The sequence below is a fragment of the Bombyx mori genome, chromosome 15 (genome assembly GCF_030269925.1).
Source record: "Bombyx mori chromosome 15, ASM3026992v2".
Taxonomy (NCBI): Eukaryota; Metazoa; Arthropoda; class Insecta; order Lepidoptera; family Bombycidae; genus Bombyx; species Bombyx mori.
In genome coordinates, this window is record NC_085121.1 from 6,329,411 (window position 1) to 6,346,999 (window position 17,589).

Genomic DNA, 17,589 nt, shown 5'->3' on the forward strand with positions numbered 1-17,589 from the left:
TGCCGAATTATTAACCTCTGTGAGTGATAACCAATTAAAATTAAGATTACTCATATTGACATTTATTTAGAATGAAAAACTCTATATTTTATGTCGCAGTTTACTTTTTTATTTTAAAGCACTACCCTGACAACGACAGGTGGTTAGTAAATCAGTGAATGTAGAATCGAAAATAATAATAGTGACATGAAAGCAATACAACTTTTACTGGTGGTAGGACCTCTTGTGAGTCCGCACGCGTAGGTACCACCACCCCTGCCTATTTCTACCATGAAGCAGTAGTGCGTTTCGGTTTGAAGGCCTTGTAACTATACCGAGACCTTAGAAATTATATCTCAAAGGGGGGTGGCGCATTTACGTCGTAGATGCTATGGGCTCCAGTAACCACTTAACCCAGGTGGGCAGTGGCGAGCTCGTCCACTAATCTAAGCAATAAAAAAAAAATTAGTAATAGAGATAAAATAAAAATTGCCTATTCCTTTCACAAAACAAACATTTTCATTTTAATTGAAATATCTTTATGATTTAATATTAAAGCAAAATGGTTTAATCAAACTAAGATTTATATATGTATCTGCATGTAAAGAACAGTATGAAATTTACATTACACGTATTATCTATCACCACAGAGGTTGTGGAAGTCTGGTAGCATTCCTACGAACTGTATGGGTACGTGAGTGGCGCCGTCGTGTGATCGACTTTCAGATTCCGTGCAGACCTGAATATACAGCCTATTTTAAATGCATCAAGAGCACCAAGACGCATATAGTGCAACCTATTTGGCGTTGGACCGTTTTAATTTACAATAATTATAGATAGAAAATAACGGAACAATTGTTAAAGTCATCAGGGCACTGCTTTTTTTTTGCGTATTTTTTTTTATATCTAATCTTTGGTAGCGTAATGACCTAGGTATTCCAATCTACGAATCAGCGCGGACTGATAGATGAGCTCACGTGAGTCTCAATCTGAAAGATAGCAACCCTAGCCATGGCAAGAGCACGTAAACGAATTGTGTAATTAAAGTAAATAAAAAGAAATTCAATGTACGTACATACATATCGACGCTTGAAAGGCAAAAGTGACTAAGCGACAATAACTGCTTTGTACATAAATGATAGGCAATAACCATATTCGATGCGCAAAAAAAAAATATTTCTAGGTCTATTAAAATCATTTCAATCCTACAGCTACTAGCTAGATTCTACTACAGGTGGATTCGTTAAAATAAATTTTGTTTTCAGGTATTTCAACTTTAAATTAGTCTACTGTAAAGTTCACGCATTGTCGCTTAGTCACGTTTGCCTTTCAAGCGTCGATATGTATGTGACATAACAAACATACTAAAACGTCTTATTTAAAGTACGTGCCAAGAATAGCGGTAATCCTTGCGTGAAATGACCTCTAATTTTGTTGTTGTTATCATACTAAATTGGCAGACGAGTTTCACAGCGTATCTGGTTTTAAGCAAATACCCCCACAAATATCAAAGTGTAAATGCCGCCACACGTCTTGAAGCGCTAGATCGAACTCTTTGTAAAATGACTGCTGTCCCACCCTTCAAACTGGAACACGAATGCTTCAAGGCAAAAATACGCAGGATGGTCTTAGGTTAGGTAGTACGTACAGATAGGTACCACCACCGAAAAACTGAGACGTAAAACTCATGTCTTAAGGCGCATAGCGGCATTTTCGATATCTATAGACTCCGGTAACCTTTAGAAATTAGATGGGCCGTGAGCTCGTCCTCCCATTTTAGTAACAAAAAAAGATCAGGTGCTGCTATAAAATACACCCTACGTAATTAGTAATCACGCGTACTTATAAACTGTCACCTACAAAAAAAAGATCAGAAGAAGAAAAAGCTTAGTAAAAAAATTTGATTGAAAAAGACATAAGCCCCATTAACTAATAAAATGCATTTGATGAACCATCGAAAAGAACTAGCAAAAAATCTTCAATCGATACACACACGTCCATAGTCTCAGTTAGAATTATTCTAGTTTCGTCGTGAATTGTATTTGTATAAAATATATTGATCGGAGTGTATGTATGCGAGCAACTTCAGCGGAGGGCTAATTTAGACGACGTGCCGAGAATAGCGCTTAATCCTTGTAAGCGATTGCCAATCGTCCTCGATAAATGTCATCAAACGATCGTTTCAACGGCCGAGTTCGATTTTCCTCAATCTCGACAGTATTACTCAAACTTACTTACACGTGACGAAGTTGCAAATTATATATTTTGACGAGTACTAAAAAAAATTGTCTTAGCTAAGTCGGGCCTATGACCCTGCGCGTCCTTTGGCGCGGAAACCTCCTTTATAAGATTCGACTCCTGCCTGAATAAAAAAAAAAGCCGTCGCTTTCGCAATGATAGAATATATATTATTATATAAGTTACACACGGTTTGAAGGATGGGGCAGCCGTTGTAACTATACAGAAACCTGAGCACTTATATCTCAAAGTGGGTGGCGCATTTACGTTGTAGATGTCTATGGGCTCCAGTAATCACTTAACACTAGGTGGGCTGTGAGTTCGTCCACCCATCTGAACAATAAAAAAAACACTTATTGGCACTACTTATGCCCAACAGCTGTACGCCAATGGTAATATTCCAAAAACCTTTGTTGGAGTGCCAACAACTGTACAAAGGCCAGTCCAACTGATAGCAATGTTGGCTACAATTTTAAATGCCGCTATGACGCACTGCATCCTTCCCGCGGTGTGGAAAGAAGCGGACGTTATCGGTATACATAAGCCGGGCAAACCGACAAACGAAACTTCTAGTTACCGTCCGATTAGTCTCCTCCCGACGATAGGAAAAATTTACGAACGGCTCCTTAGGAAACGCCTCTGGGATTTTGTTACCGCGAACAAAATTCTCATAGACGAACAGTTCGGATTCCGCTCTAAACACTCGTGCGTACAACAAGTGCACCGCCTCACGGAGCACATCCTGATAGGACTAAATAGGCGTAAACAAATCCCGACCGGCGCCCTCTTCTTCGACATCGCGAAGGCGTTCGACAAAGTCTGGCACAACGGTTTAATTTACAAACTGTACAATATGGGAGTGCCAGACAGACTCGTGCTCATCATACGAGACTTCTTGTCGAACCGTTCGTTTCGATATCGAGTAGAGGGAACTCGTTCTCGTCCCCGTCAACTGACTGCCGGAGTCCCGCAAGGCTCCGCGCTCTCCCCGTTATTATTTAGTTTGCATATCAATGATATACCCCGGTCTCCGGAGACCCATCTAGCGCTCTTCGCCGATGACACGGCTATCTACTACTCGTGTAGGAAGATGTCGCTGCTTCATCGGCGACTCCAGATCGCAGTAGCCACCATGGGACAGTGGTTCCGGAAGTGGCGCATCGACATCAACCCCACGAAAAGCACAGCGGTGCTCTTCAAAAGGGGTCGCCCTCCGAATACCACTTCGAGCATCCCACTCCCTAATAGGCGCGCAAACACCTCCGCCGTTAGCCCCGTCACTCTCTTTGGCCAGCCCATACCGTGGGCCTCGCAGGTCAAATACCTAGGCGTCACCCTCGACAGAGGGATGACATTCCGTCCCCATATTAAAACGGTACGCGACCGTGCCGCCTTCATATTAGGACGTCTCTACCCTATGCTTTGCAAGCGAAGCAAACTGTCCCTCCGTAATAAGGTAACTCTCTACAAAACTTGCATACGCCCCGTTATGACGTATGCAAGCGTAGTGTTCGCTCACGCAGCCCGCACCAACTTGAAACCCCTTCAGGTTATTCAATCCCGATTCTGCAGGATAGCCGTCGGAGCACCATGGTTCCTGAGGAACGTGGATCTCCACGATGACCTGGAGCTTGACTCTGTCAGTAAGTATCTACAGTCGGCATCGCTGCGCCATTTTGAGAAGGCGGCACGACATGAGAACCCTCTCATCGTAGCCGCTGGAAATTACATACCCGACCCAGTAGACCGAATGGTAAACCGTCGACGTCGCCCAAAGCACGTCATTACGGATCCTCCTGATCCATTAACGGTGCTCTTAGGCACCACAAGCACCGGTCACCGTCCTCGTCGAACCCGTCGCTTGCGACGAAGGGCTCGACGAGCGAACTAACCCATAGACACAGCCCACTGAGTTTCTCGCCGGATCTTCTCAGTGGGTCGCGTTTCCGATCCGGTGGTAGATTCTGCGAAGCACTGCTCTTGCTAGGGTCGGTGTTGGCAACTCTCCGGTTGAGCCCCGCGAGCTCACCTACAAACGTTAGGGTGAAGCTGAAATAGCCTCTCAAGGCTATCAGCATAGGTAGGAAAAAAAAAAAAAAAAATGTACAAAGGTCTAAATTGGACCTTCGGAACGTATTCATTTTAACATACAAGACTCACAAAACAGACTGATGCCAATGGAATGTTGCGGTCATTAAACGAATTCCACTGAGGAATCCAAATCGAACCCCGTATTACAAATTCTTTGGGAATTCCCAGCATAGCTTTAAAAAGGCAAAAGAAGCTATGATTCACGCGCTTCATACACGCAAACACGTATTTATATTTCAACTGCGTCATTAGTATACAATGTATTTTTTTTTTTTAATAATTACTAATATTATTCAGCTACAAACTAGTTAGTTTTTTACGTGTTGTATGAGTGTTCCACACCTAGACTAACGAAATTCGATCGACAACTGTGTACTAAAACTCCAACATATTTTATAAATTGAGAAATGATTCTCGTCTTTATTTTACATTAAAGACAACATCGCGAATGTTGTGAAAGAATCTGCATTCTGTACATACTAAATGTTAAACAAAACATGCGGTGACATTTCTCAAATTTTTATTTAATTCAATTTCAATCATATATTTATGTACATATATCAGTCAACACAACTCTCAATAAATATATTACTAGTTAATCTTCTCCAAAAAAAGTCCATTAGTCTCCCTAAAGTTAAACTCCTTCGGCCTCATTAACAGAATGGTGTACAATAGATAAAATTACATAGCGTCTCTCCTTAGCATTTACGTCAGCTTTGAACACGATCATAGGAAACAAAGCACGGTGTAAACTAATTTTTTTATGCTTTACGCTTATTAATATTATTATTCGGAACAACTTAATCTGTCCAAACAGAAAATGTCAATTAGGACGAGATAAAAAAAAACGGAACCCTCTTTCTTTGTTTAATTAATGACATTTATTGTTTTGTTTTAAAAGTATTGTTACGGGCTGGGGTTCCAGTACTCCCGGTTTAAGCCCCGTGAGCTCACCTACTAGCTCGGTGAATCTAGAATAACCCCTCGAGGTTACTAGAATAGATAAGAAAAAAAGGGGGTTCGGGATAAATAAAAATTCTACCGAAGTACAATTTACAATTAACGCTTAGAACACTCACAGAACACTTTATTATACACTTCTTCCGCTTCGCTTCAGATGATCCGTTCGCTGTTTCGCTTCGAGTAGATCCGATTAATAATTGACTTCGTGCCATTTATGCAACGCTTTTATAGTCGATACGACATCCCTAGATTTATCAAGAACATTCTGGGCAAATCGAGTAGCTTCGAGCTAGTGTGTTTCCGCTATCTGACAATAGATGGCGTTGTACTTCTCGCGCGTTCTCGATGTTATTAGCTCCTTTGATATTTGTTTCTACTATTCGGCGATAGATGACGTTACTCTTACCGGCGTAACAGAATATTTATGCAATGAAATTAATAATAATCAGTCACATTATTCATAACTGTCGAAGCCGTTGTTGGGCACTGTTGTTGTAATTGCAGGAATGTTCTCGAAGAAACAATTTAATATGTTTCGAATAATACTATATTTATAATATAATTTTGTTTTATTTTTCGCAGTTTAATATCGGCATGATGCCGGTACTCGGAATTACAGGACGTGGGCTGTGAGCTCGTCCACCCATCTAAACAATAAATAAATAAAAACTCTGGCAAACTGAAACTAGTAGCCTGTGGTTTGCATTGTTTTTTTGTTAAAACAATTTTTGTTTGTTTGTTGTCGTGGCCTAAAGGATAAGACGTCCGGTGCAATCGTATCTAGCGATGCAACGGTGTTCGGATCCCGCAGGCGAGTACCAATTTTTCTAATGAAATATGTACTCAACAAACGTTCACGATTGACTTCCACGGTGAAGGAATAACATCGTGTAATAAAAATCAAACCCGCAAAATTATAATTTTCGTAATATACTGGTGGTAAGAGGACCTTTCGTGAGTCTGCACGGGTAGGTACCACCACCCTGCCTATTTCTGCCGTGAAACACTAATCCGTTTCAGTTTGAAGGATGACGCAGCCGTTGTAACTATTCTGAGACATTAGAACTCATATCTCAAGGTGGGTGGGCGGTATTTACGTTGTAGATGTCTATCTATGGGCTCCGGTAACCACTTAAAAACAAGTGGGCTGTGAGCTCGTTCACCCATCTAAGCATTAAAAAAAAACAAGATTGATTAATTGTCTCAAAGTACGTTACATACACTATTCGTAAAAACCATTTTGTTAAACTGTGTAGGATATTTTGTTCCGTGAAACTTTAGGGGACGAGGGGTTGGGTAGTCTAGACTTAGTGTTTATCCTAGAGTAGTCTAGACAGTATCAAAAGTCCAGACAACTATAAGTAGCCTAGTTAAAAAGGTTCTTTATATTCTTCTAGCATAAGTGCCAGTGTTTTAGCTACACGTGACGCTCTCAGACGATTAATTGCAAGTAAAAATTAAATATATATTTTTTTAACTTAAAATTTTTATTTTCGTCTGTCATAATAAAGGCAAAGGTACTTTTTTCGAAATTCCATTCCAAAATCATGTTAAGTACATTTTTTATATTTGATATTTAAGTCATTATGAAAACAATTACAATATTATCTTCGAATCGCCAATAACGTTGAAAAGGCGAGACGCGGTTTTTTGTTGTTAAGAATGCAAGTTGGCAATGAAACAACAGGAAAGCCTTCGCTACGGTTAAGTGACCGTGTCACAAGCAGACTTGGACGTGACATTAAAATCCACGTGTACCTATATATTTTTATTCAATATATATAGGTATGTCGTCAATAGCTCAAACTGTAGATAATTTTTTTTGTTATCAATTTTCGTATTTTCCATGTTGAATATAATAATGATTATTCGCTTAATAAGAAGAAACGATATCTTAGATACGCTACAGAATAAAAAACCTGAATTAAAGAGAAACAGCGCCGCATATAAATTAATAAACTATATACGTAATTTTATAACATTGCTATCGAATACAGACTTTATCTGTACAAGGGCACCGGACCAGACGAGGTTTCAAGTCCCTACAAAATAATATATGTAGCTTTGATACGAACTACTATGTAACGCCACCACGAACCTCGAGGCATGATCTCAAAGTTTAAATTGTATTTTAATAACAGCTGTCTTACCCTTCGAAGTAAGTAAAGAAATGGTGGGATAGTATAGCCTATATTTACCCCAGCAACTGTCATAGCATACTATAGCTAAGCCATCAATTTCCCGAAGAAAAGTCACGTTCTTTTAATTCAATTTCAAACGCTTAGAAAAGTGCGTGATTACATATAATTTTTTTTTTATGATTGATTGGTCGACGAGTTCACAGCCCACCTGGTGTTAAGTGGTTACTGGAGCCCATAGACATTTACGACGTAAATGGGCCACCCACCTTGAGATATAAGTTCTAAGGTCTCAAGTATAGTTACAACGGCTGCCCCACCTTACAAAACGAAACGCATTACTGCTTCACGGCAGAAATAGGTAGGGTGGTGGTACCTAACCGCGCGGGCTCACAAGAGATCCTACCACCAGTAAATACCAGTAAGTTTTATTGTCTACAATGTGAAATAAAAACATGAGTGTTTGTTGTCGTAAACGAAAATAATTAGGTAAATACTCGCATCAGGATTAAATTGATAATCGTGTGTGATTTGAATTGATAATCGTATTTGTATTATACGATTCCATAATCGTAGTGTATCGATTCTCATTGCAGTTCGTATGTACCTAAGAATTTCATACGAACGTGAAAAGTGTGTTTTCAAAATGGACACCCAAAGCAAGTGCGCACGGATCTGACACAAATACTGGCATACAGGTAAAGAATACTTGGAAACAATCCAACTCTCAGTGTTTATGAAAACTGTAACGGTTACTGTTTTTAATGTTTTCCATGAAACATCTGATTGTGTTCGATTTCAATCAAGACGCCATTTCCGTAGACAGTTATAACAGCATTATTTAAGACAAAGCCAAAACGAACATAGCTTTAGGGGTCTTAAATAATGAAAGAGCGATATCAGATTATTGATTTAAAGATACGGGTGTTACAAGCAAGCCTTTATTTAGGGCCTGTCAACCGTCATACGTCTGCGTTACCAAACCGGCCAATCAAAAACCTTAAAGGCTAATGGTATGGACGTTATGATTGTATTATGATGTTGAATTTAAAAGCCAAGTTTTAGAAAAGTAACCTGTCGTACCGATCTGTATTAAATTGATTTACAGCCATGGCAAATTTAAACCAAATCACCTTGACCAAACGACTAGACCAATTAGTCAGATGTGCACACAAAATCGTTACACAAAAACACTGATACTATTTAACGGTCATTTAAATACATTTTTTGTGCCTTAAACAACTCCATGAATAACATAATCCCGCGACAACTGCTTATAGTAAGTAAATCGTTAATAATATGTATTACTAAATATATATTTTTCTGTAGATAATTTTAAAGTAATACAAAGTGATCGGTGTATGGCATCATAACCAAAATATATCAAAATGAAATAAAAAAACATAACAAAAAGCTTAGTTAACAAACTTTGACCTTTTATTCTGAGTTTGAGACGCCTTAGAATTTTCTTAAAAAGACTTAAATAATTTTTATTCTTCGCATTTTATTAATTCTTTGGAACGCACAGGTATACCACAATATTTCATTCTATATATTCCATTAGATTGTATAGAGCTGTATCTTTAATTAATTCGACTAACTGTCGGAAAATAATCAATCAGAATTTCCAATAAATGAGCCTCGGCGTTCCTGTAATTAGAAACACGACGAGCAATTTGTGAGCCGCCGCCCGTGAAAGGGTATCAAAGCCCATTCTGGACCGAATCAGTAGGTCTTTTAAGTACAGTTTTATTAAAGCCATATATATATAAAAGAGACAAAGCAACTGCATCTCCATCAATTTTAAACGAGGTTGATGCATTTCAATTTACGTAATTGGTATACTAATTACCTTTTATTGTTATGAACGCTGTGCCTGCTGGAGGCATACCTCATATTAATCGACAGGTGAGCTTCGATTTAATTGAAAGAGTAGAATTTTTAATTATCTAGAATTTATTACGTAAATAAAAAAAATTACTATCTCTACAAATAGTTTAGTTTTATTGGTAAATAGATTTTAGTTAAGAAATATTTGTTGTTTTTTATATTTTTATGCTCATGACCCGACAAGGATCTTTTGCTTTCGTAATTATATCCTTCTACGCCATTGGAAAACGGCTTTCGTTGGGGCGCGATGAAATTCGTGACGTCGGGAGTCGTTCGGTTGGTAGTACCTTTTTTGTACCTTGTTGTGGTTCTCAGAACTTCCTTAAAGAACCATCAATTTGCCGCGGCATCGCTTTAAAACGGACAAGGCCAACGACCTTGGGACTGAGTCATTTGTGCAGCGATTAAGGAAACAGGGTTGGTCGCAGTCGTACGATCGTGAGGCGCCGACCCGGTGAAGAGATCTCGTAAAAGTGAATGACTCGAGAAAAAAATTATCGCGAAATTTACATTAAACGGTACTTTGTTTAAGAAGTAGATACGCTTTGATAGCTCGCAATGTTATCAAGGAAATTGTTCATTTGAAGATTATAATTAATTAAGTTTAATTAAAATATCTATGGGTCTCAAGTCGGGGTCGTAAGTCCCAAGGTAATTTAACGATTTAAAGGCAGCTAAGTTTACTAATTAAAATACCTTTTAAATGTGAATAATATTCCATAGAAACTTTGCATGATGACGAATAGCCCGTGAATCCCACAGCGAAGTCAATGAATTTTCGAGGCAACTATGTCATGGTGAGTCGAGCCAGTCAAGCGCCTACTGCGGTTGCGGTACAAGATAATTTGACGGGAATTCCATTTAAATTGAAAGATACTGCGAATTGTATTGATTCGTGAACATAAAAAATATTATTTCATGAATTCTTGCTAAAAGCGTATAGGTATTTATGTTTTTTGAATCATTAATACGAATTACGTACTGATGGTCAATGCATCATGATAACATTTACACGAATCAAAACATAAATATCGTTTGAAAAATTCACATAAATGTAGTGAATAGTATAGATAATAGTAATCAATTCTACACTTCTTTATGATATTCAAAGGAATTCTTATTCAGTTGTGTACCGTTAAAAATTGGCATCATAAAATGAAAGTAAAATAAATACTATAATAAAACAGTAGCAGAACGTTGTGAAATTATCCGGAAGGCTATAAACTATAAAGTGTTAGATGTAACTGGCCGATCACGACGACTGTATGAAATGTTTCATTCTCTTAATACAATGTTGACAGTATTCCAATTTGCTATACGCTTGACCGATTACTGAAAAAAAAAAACGTGACATCAAATACAATTTAGTTTTTTTTATTGTGTAATCACCGAAACCATAGACATCAGTTTCATGATCATTACAATGTTTATTTACGATCAGTTATCTCATTGTTAAACAATCTTCGCAATACCTACTTGAATGATGTTGTTTGAAGTTAAATATTCATTCTATAAAACTAATCTCGATGCACTGTTTCGTGCTACATTCTATTTCTGGCGCCAAACGTAACGCGTTCCACTTGGGAGAAGAGGGTACCCGTTTTTTCAAACGCTTACGATAAAGAAAAAGTTAATAGGCACTTGAACCGTCCTACACTGGAAGAATAGCCAAGTAAAACATGCACAAACATTTTAGTCTTAGCATTTCCGTGTCTGTGTTCAATTGTAAGCGACGACAAAGATATTATTTGTCGACATTTAAATTCTTATTATTTCTCAAGCGCTTCAACAATTATAAAAGGAGAATTATAAAAGCGAATACAAAACGTGGATCTGATTTATGTCGTCTCCTCTCTAACGTTGATTTTGAATAGGATAGACAATTCGTCAAGTTTCTAAGAGTACGAAATGAAAAACGCAATGTATGCGCAAAGTTCAACCGCATATTGGAAACTTGTCGGATCGACGGACAATGTGAATCCAAGTAAGTCGTCGTGGCCTAAGGGATAAGACGTCCGGTGTATTCGTGTTGAGCGATGCACCAGTGTTCGAATCCCAGGCGGGTACTAATATTTCTAATGAAATATAATACGTACCCAACAAATGTTCACGATTGACTTCCACGGTGAAGGAATAACATCGTGTAATAAAAATAAAACCCGCTAAATTATAATTTGCGTAATTACTGGTGGTAGGACCTCTTGTGAGGCCGCACGGGTAGGTACCACCGCCCTGTCTATTTCTGCCGTGACGCAGTAATGCGTTTCGGTTTGAAGGGTGGGGCAGCCGTTGTAACTATACTTGAGACCTTAGAACTTATATCTCAAGGTGGGTGGCGCATTTACGTTGTAGATGTCTATAGACTCCAGTAACCACTTAACACCAGGTCGGCTGTGAGCTCGTCCACTTATCTAAGCAATAAAAAAAAAATCCAGACCACCGAGTTTATTCGGCATTCGTTCGTCCTAGCTAATTGAAAATATGCTTGCGGTACGCCTCGACCCTCTGGCTTGCATCTCACACGTCTGCCGTCGCCGTTAGCCGCAAGCCATGTGGCATGAAACATATTATTATAATGTCTAATAGAAGTACTAAATTATATGACTGAGTGTAAACGAAACCTTACATTGTGTTAATTTAGTAGCAATTTTAAAAGACTTAACCGACTTTAAAAAAGGAGGAGGGTGTTAATTAGTGTTAATTCAACTGTATTTTTTATCCTCAGAATTTTTTTCAAAGTGAACCAATTTTTAACGATTATTTTTTTATTTCAAGGCTGGTTGGTGGTGGTCCCATTTCAACTTATCATTATCTGGTCATTACCTTTTCAGTTATCTTTGATAATGCAAATTTAATCGACTTCGATTACATTAATGATTTCTCTTTTTTTCTTCGTTAAATTCGGTTTTTTTTTAATTTTGTATTATATAAAAATTTAAATATCTTGCTTATCAAATTATTTTATTAACTTTTTTTAAGGTACACTCAGTAAAATTATTACTAACAATTAAATAAAAAATATGTTAATTTCAAGCAAAAAACTGTAACAGGATATACAAGTATTTAAGTAATCGTAAACACATCACGTATTTCACATCATCATACTAGTGAGTGCAACTAAGGTCATGTAAATATTCTGCTGAGTAACATTATTGTATTTTGTACAGAATCATTTGTAAAAATAACAGTCAAATGAAACTATTAAACGAGGAACTGTGAAATAATGTTAAACATTATAAAAAAAAAACACACGGAGACTGCCGCGGTAAAGCTATTGCATAGCAACTTTTTATCAACTTATGCAATTATAATTAGACAATAATAATTTAATATTAAAACAATAATAAAATAAGACCACGCTATATTTATAAATATTAACAAAAGCAAAACATTAACTGTCCCCTTCACACTGATAAGCTAGACCGCGCGAGAGAGAGATGGGCAGACTTTTGCGCATGCAGTGCGACGTCACGCCGCGCGCTTATTCACAAACACTACAAGCGCAATGTAGGAATGTGTTGAACGCGAGCTACATGGTAGGTGGAGTGGGGGTGTTCGGTTTTATTTTCGTTACGGAATTTTTTGATTCGGTTGCCGCGCTCAAAGCCCGCGATAAAATCTATGCAATAGCTTAAAAGAAAAATCAGAGATTTCCGATTTCACCTCTCATTGCATTGGGACTTAAATATTTTCATTCCCAACTACGAGAACGATTTCTATTGTAGCAAAGTAGATTTAACAAATGCGTATATTTCATATCTTTAGGGGCAGTCGCAATGGAGCTTGGTACGGATTCACTAATTCATTAATATAAGAAATTGCTTAAATTAATACGAATATTCACTGTGAAGAGAACAAAACCATTCCGGGTGATGCCATGAGTCACGATTGAGGACCGACCATTGTAGGGACTATATTTTATATCCTGTTATTTGCGATAATTACATTTATATCTATTTAAAACGACCATTCACATTAAAATATGTTCAAACGTTGTGCGTGTAAGTAAATCCTGTGTAATTTATTATTCGCTAGCCGGTCGTATAAATTTACAAAGATAATGCTTCAAAGTAATTCAGACAATCACGGAAAGGGGATAATTTTGTCACCTCCCACACTAGAGTAAAAGATAACATTGCCTCTACTTTCGTTTTAGAGTTGATGTTGAACAAATAGAATTGATAACTATGTTTCGTTTTGAAGGGTAAAATATCTTGTCAATCCATAGGAATTCATGTTTTGACTGTAAAAAATTATAATAATGTACGTACACCCTATTCTCTAAGTTGAATCAACGACATGCTATAGTCACAATCCATAACTATATATAATACTTTATTCCTCCTTTTTTTCAAGATCGTTTATAATTTGGCGTATTCAATCGTATCCAGAGTTTTATTAAAATGTAAAATCTGTTGTGTTCTATAAAATCCATTTCGCCGATCTCTTTCTTTTTAACATGTATGGAATCTATTAACATTAGCATATCGTGATTCGCAGCTCCCGCTTGTTTGTTATTCCTACAATTAGCGTTCTTCGTGCGAACGTTAAAAAACAATTGCAGCGAAAATTAGGAACTTAATTAGTAACAGATAATTGGATAAATGTTGGCTGAATAAAACGAATTTCTACTTTATTGATTAACTGCAAACAAAAAGAAAAACATAATAATTTGCTAACATAACTGCTGTCATGTTAGTAGTCATAATAACATAACATGACTAATGTCACGTTGGATGCAGGTGGCAATGGATTGGCCGCACTGGACACCAGTTGGAGAGAGCTTCAATAGTAGACTGTGGACAGGCTGAGATGATGATGACGACTGCTAACATTTTAGCGGTTTAACACTTGAGGCGAAATTCACATTTTAATGTTTGTGCGCTTCTGGTAAACACTTAACACCAACCAGACCAGGAGCTCTTGCCCTCGTCAGCCCATTTAGACCAATAAAAAGTCAATGAAACAATAAACCTTCATAGTATAAAAAAATGAAAACGTTATTCGAGCCAGTAGGAACGGTTATTGCGTATGCAGACCACGATGCTTCCTGTTAATGAAGTGGCCGACTCATTGATACAGTGTAGTTCTGCACGCGTCGACTTGCCAGCTTGACTAGTAAAATACCGGATAAATGTATAATACGCCGCTGTTCACAATGGATGGAAGTAAGCGATCTATCATAGGAGATACACGTTACGATTTCTTTTAATTCTGTTCGCCGGATGACGTCGCTGTGTGTGTTTGCTCGTCATTAACGGATATATTGTGCGATAAATGTTATATTGTCTCTGAATACATAAAACGTGTTTGTTTTTTAGATACAATTAATGGTAGGTATCAAACAATTGCATAGTGATAAACAGAATTATATAACCCATTCTATTGAACAAGATCTTTTAGTTTGAACAGTCGGTTAGAAATGAAATAACATTTGATATCAAATAATCTGGTCTCAGGTGCTTTTGACAAATAATTTGCGCACATAGACACAATTAAAATATTATCATGAGTCTTTTAAATTCATGCTCGATAGAGGGAACGCACTATTTTCTACAATGTCGTCTACACTCCAGAGCATGATAGAAAATTGTTACCATCTTTAGCGTTGCGAGAACGAGACAAAATTTCTCTCTCGCTCTCTCTATCTCTCTTCCTAGCTATTAATCCCACATGCTGGTGGGATCAGATTTTCCTATTTTAGTCTCCTTCGCTCTGTCTTCAACATCCTCGTCAGCAAAATTTGCAGTCCCTCTTGCCCTTCAGCCTTTCATCTTTGCACCTTGTTTTGGGCCTACCTCTAGGTCTACGACCGGGGAGGTCGAGCAGTAGTGCCAAATTACAAAACAACAGGACAAAATATCCGGTATAAAATATATAAATTTTACACCTACATCTCAGAACTTTATTGATCGGTTTCAATTATTTCTTAATGAGACTTATTGTATTCAATTACATTTCACACAAAGTCCTTGTGTTTTAATGAATGCGACATCGGTCAAATACACAATTATGATTTGTCCATACAATACAATAATACCTAATTGGTTAGGTTGTTTTTCCATCTTTAAGCAAACATTGAAATAAATATACCAAATTTATCATATCATAGGATATTCTTTTCTGCTATGTTCGGTATGCTTATGTTCCTGAAACATAAAAACGACATAAAAATAAGCCCAGCTAGATGAGTGGTTACTGGAGCCTTTAATTTCACATCATGTTTTTTTTTTACCTGGTTTTAAGTCGTTACTGGAGCCCATAGAAATCTACAACGTAAATGCGTCACCCACCTTGAGATATAAGTTCTAAGGTCTCAGTATAGTTACAGCAGCTGCCCCACCCTTCAAACCGAAACGCATTACTGCTTCACGGCAGAAATAGGTGGGGTAGTGGTACTCATAAGAGGTTCTACCACCAGTGAAATGAATGCCGCGCTCACCCTGAGACTTGAAGTCTCAATTGTTTGGTGATTCGCATTTTACAATTTTTGTAAGTTTGATTTTACGCGATCTTAATCCTATATCGTGGACGTGTATCAAATGTTTTTTAGGCAATCAAATATCGCACATTCATCCGAAACAACAAGACAACAGGTACTGATTGGATAAAACGAAATGTAAATCCTTACATCTAAGTTATGGTAACGAAGACAGCGCAATACTTAACGTCCCCCCCTCCTGGCTGAGCCTTCTTTGCTCGCCCACCTGTCCTGGTGAAACTGGAAAGGCCTCCGGGCCACCAGTAATCCTTCAATCATAAAAAAAAAAAAAAAACTTAACGTCCTGAAAAACGAATGTTGCAAAACCGAAAATTACGAAAGCAGAACTCAATATTGGATGTTTCGCGAATTATTCAGTACATAGGTAACGTTTATTCACACATTGTGAAAAATTACCGCGCGTTATAAACTCGTGCATGACGCAGACGCCAAACTTAGAATTTGTTTTGCAAAACCGAAACATTTAGACTTGCTTTAGTCGACTTTCAGAACGTTTTGCGTCTGCTGATGTAACACTGTTTCAATAATTATAAATTATTCGTCTAATTTAAAAATGAGATTTTATGCATCCAATATTTGCATTCCATTTTGCAAAAGAGGCCAAATATTTTTCTGATCTGGTTTCTGTTTCTTGAAGTGGGTCGCGGTGTTTATTTAGTATCGTCAACAATTATGCTAATTTACTGATTTTTAACATTAATATTTATTTTATGGTAGGGTACTGAGGGTCCGATAGGAATCACGAATCTTTGTTTCAATCGCACATCTGTTAATAAATTACAATTTAATTTCTTGTTTTAAGGCGACTTAAGGCGTTTTAAGGAAACTTTAAATGACGATTCAAGTGATTTTTGTATGTATTTGAATCATATCTGTCTGTCTCATCATCTCATCATGTCTACCTATATAACAATAAAGTTGCATACTTAAAAACTCTCAAACAATAATAATTTTAAGTACCTGACTTTATGGAATCTAGAACATTCTAGAACATTCACAAAACTAAATATTTTCTCTACCAAATCGTTGGTAACCTAAGGAGCTATACCAACTACGCGTGGACGGGTAGATCACTAGGTGTGAGCTCATGAGCCTCAAAGCAGACATGCTAACACTAGAGAACTAAATGATTTTTAAAACGTCCTGTGGTCTCATGCTCTAGCGCCTACTTCAATTATAATTACAATACTGAATGAAACAAGAAACGATTTAATGCGCACGTCAAAGATTTAAAATAACTTACAAGAATAATTGCATATTCATGACATAGCTGTAAGTTAGCACTTACCTATTAAATCACGACCACTTACGATTGAATCGATGTCAACTTAAGTATTTTTTGTGTAAATGGTAACGAGCTCATGCCACACCCGGCGTTAAGTGGTCATCGAAGATTGACCGGAATGGATACGAGGCGACTTGGGTTTTGTTACGTAGTGGGCGGAGACCTCATTTTTTGTAATGGCTATTCGAACTCTAAACTAAGATTACGATTATGTTAAATCGAAACTATGAAGATAGATTCCGACAAATCTTTAAATTATTTTCTGGTTGCCTAAATTTGAAAGGAATGTGCCATCGAATTGTTAATAAAGTATAAGGATTGGATTTGCTTTCCGTTAACATCGTTTTGTTAACAAATTCGTGTATTTTTTTTCGTTTCTTAAAATTACTGACTTCTCGTCAGGGCGCTTTTTAAGAAGTGGATCAAATTCCGGTCATTGTTTCTTTAGTTACTCTAGATCTTGGTTACACAATTAATAACGTGACCTTAAAGGGGGAGAGGAG

At 37.4% G+C, this 17,589-nt stretch overlaps 1 protein-coding gene across 3 annotated transcripts in view; it reads left to right on the forward strand.

Annotated features, from left to right (window-relative positions):
• LOC101743890 (beta-1,4-glucuronyltransferase 1) overlaps nt 1-17,589 on the forward strand; it is an 82,269-nt gene that overhangs the window by 10,822 nt on the left and 53,858 nt on the right. The gene's annotated exons all lie outside the window — the stretch shown is intronic.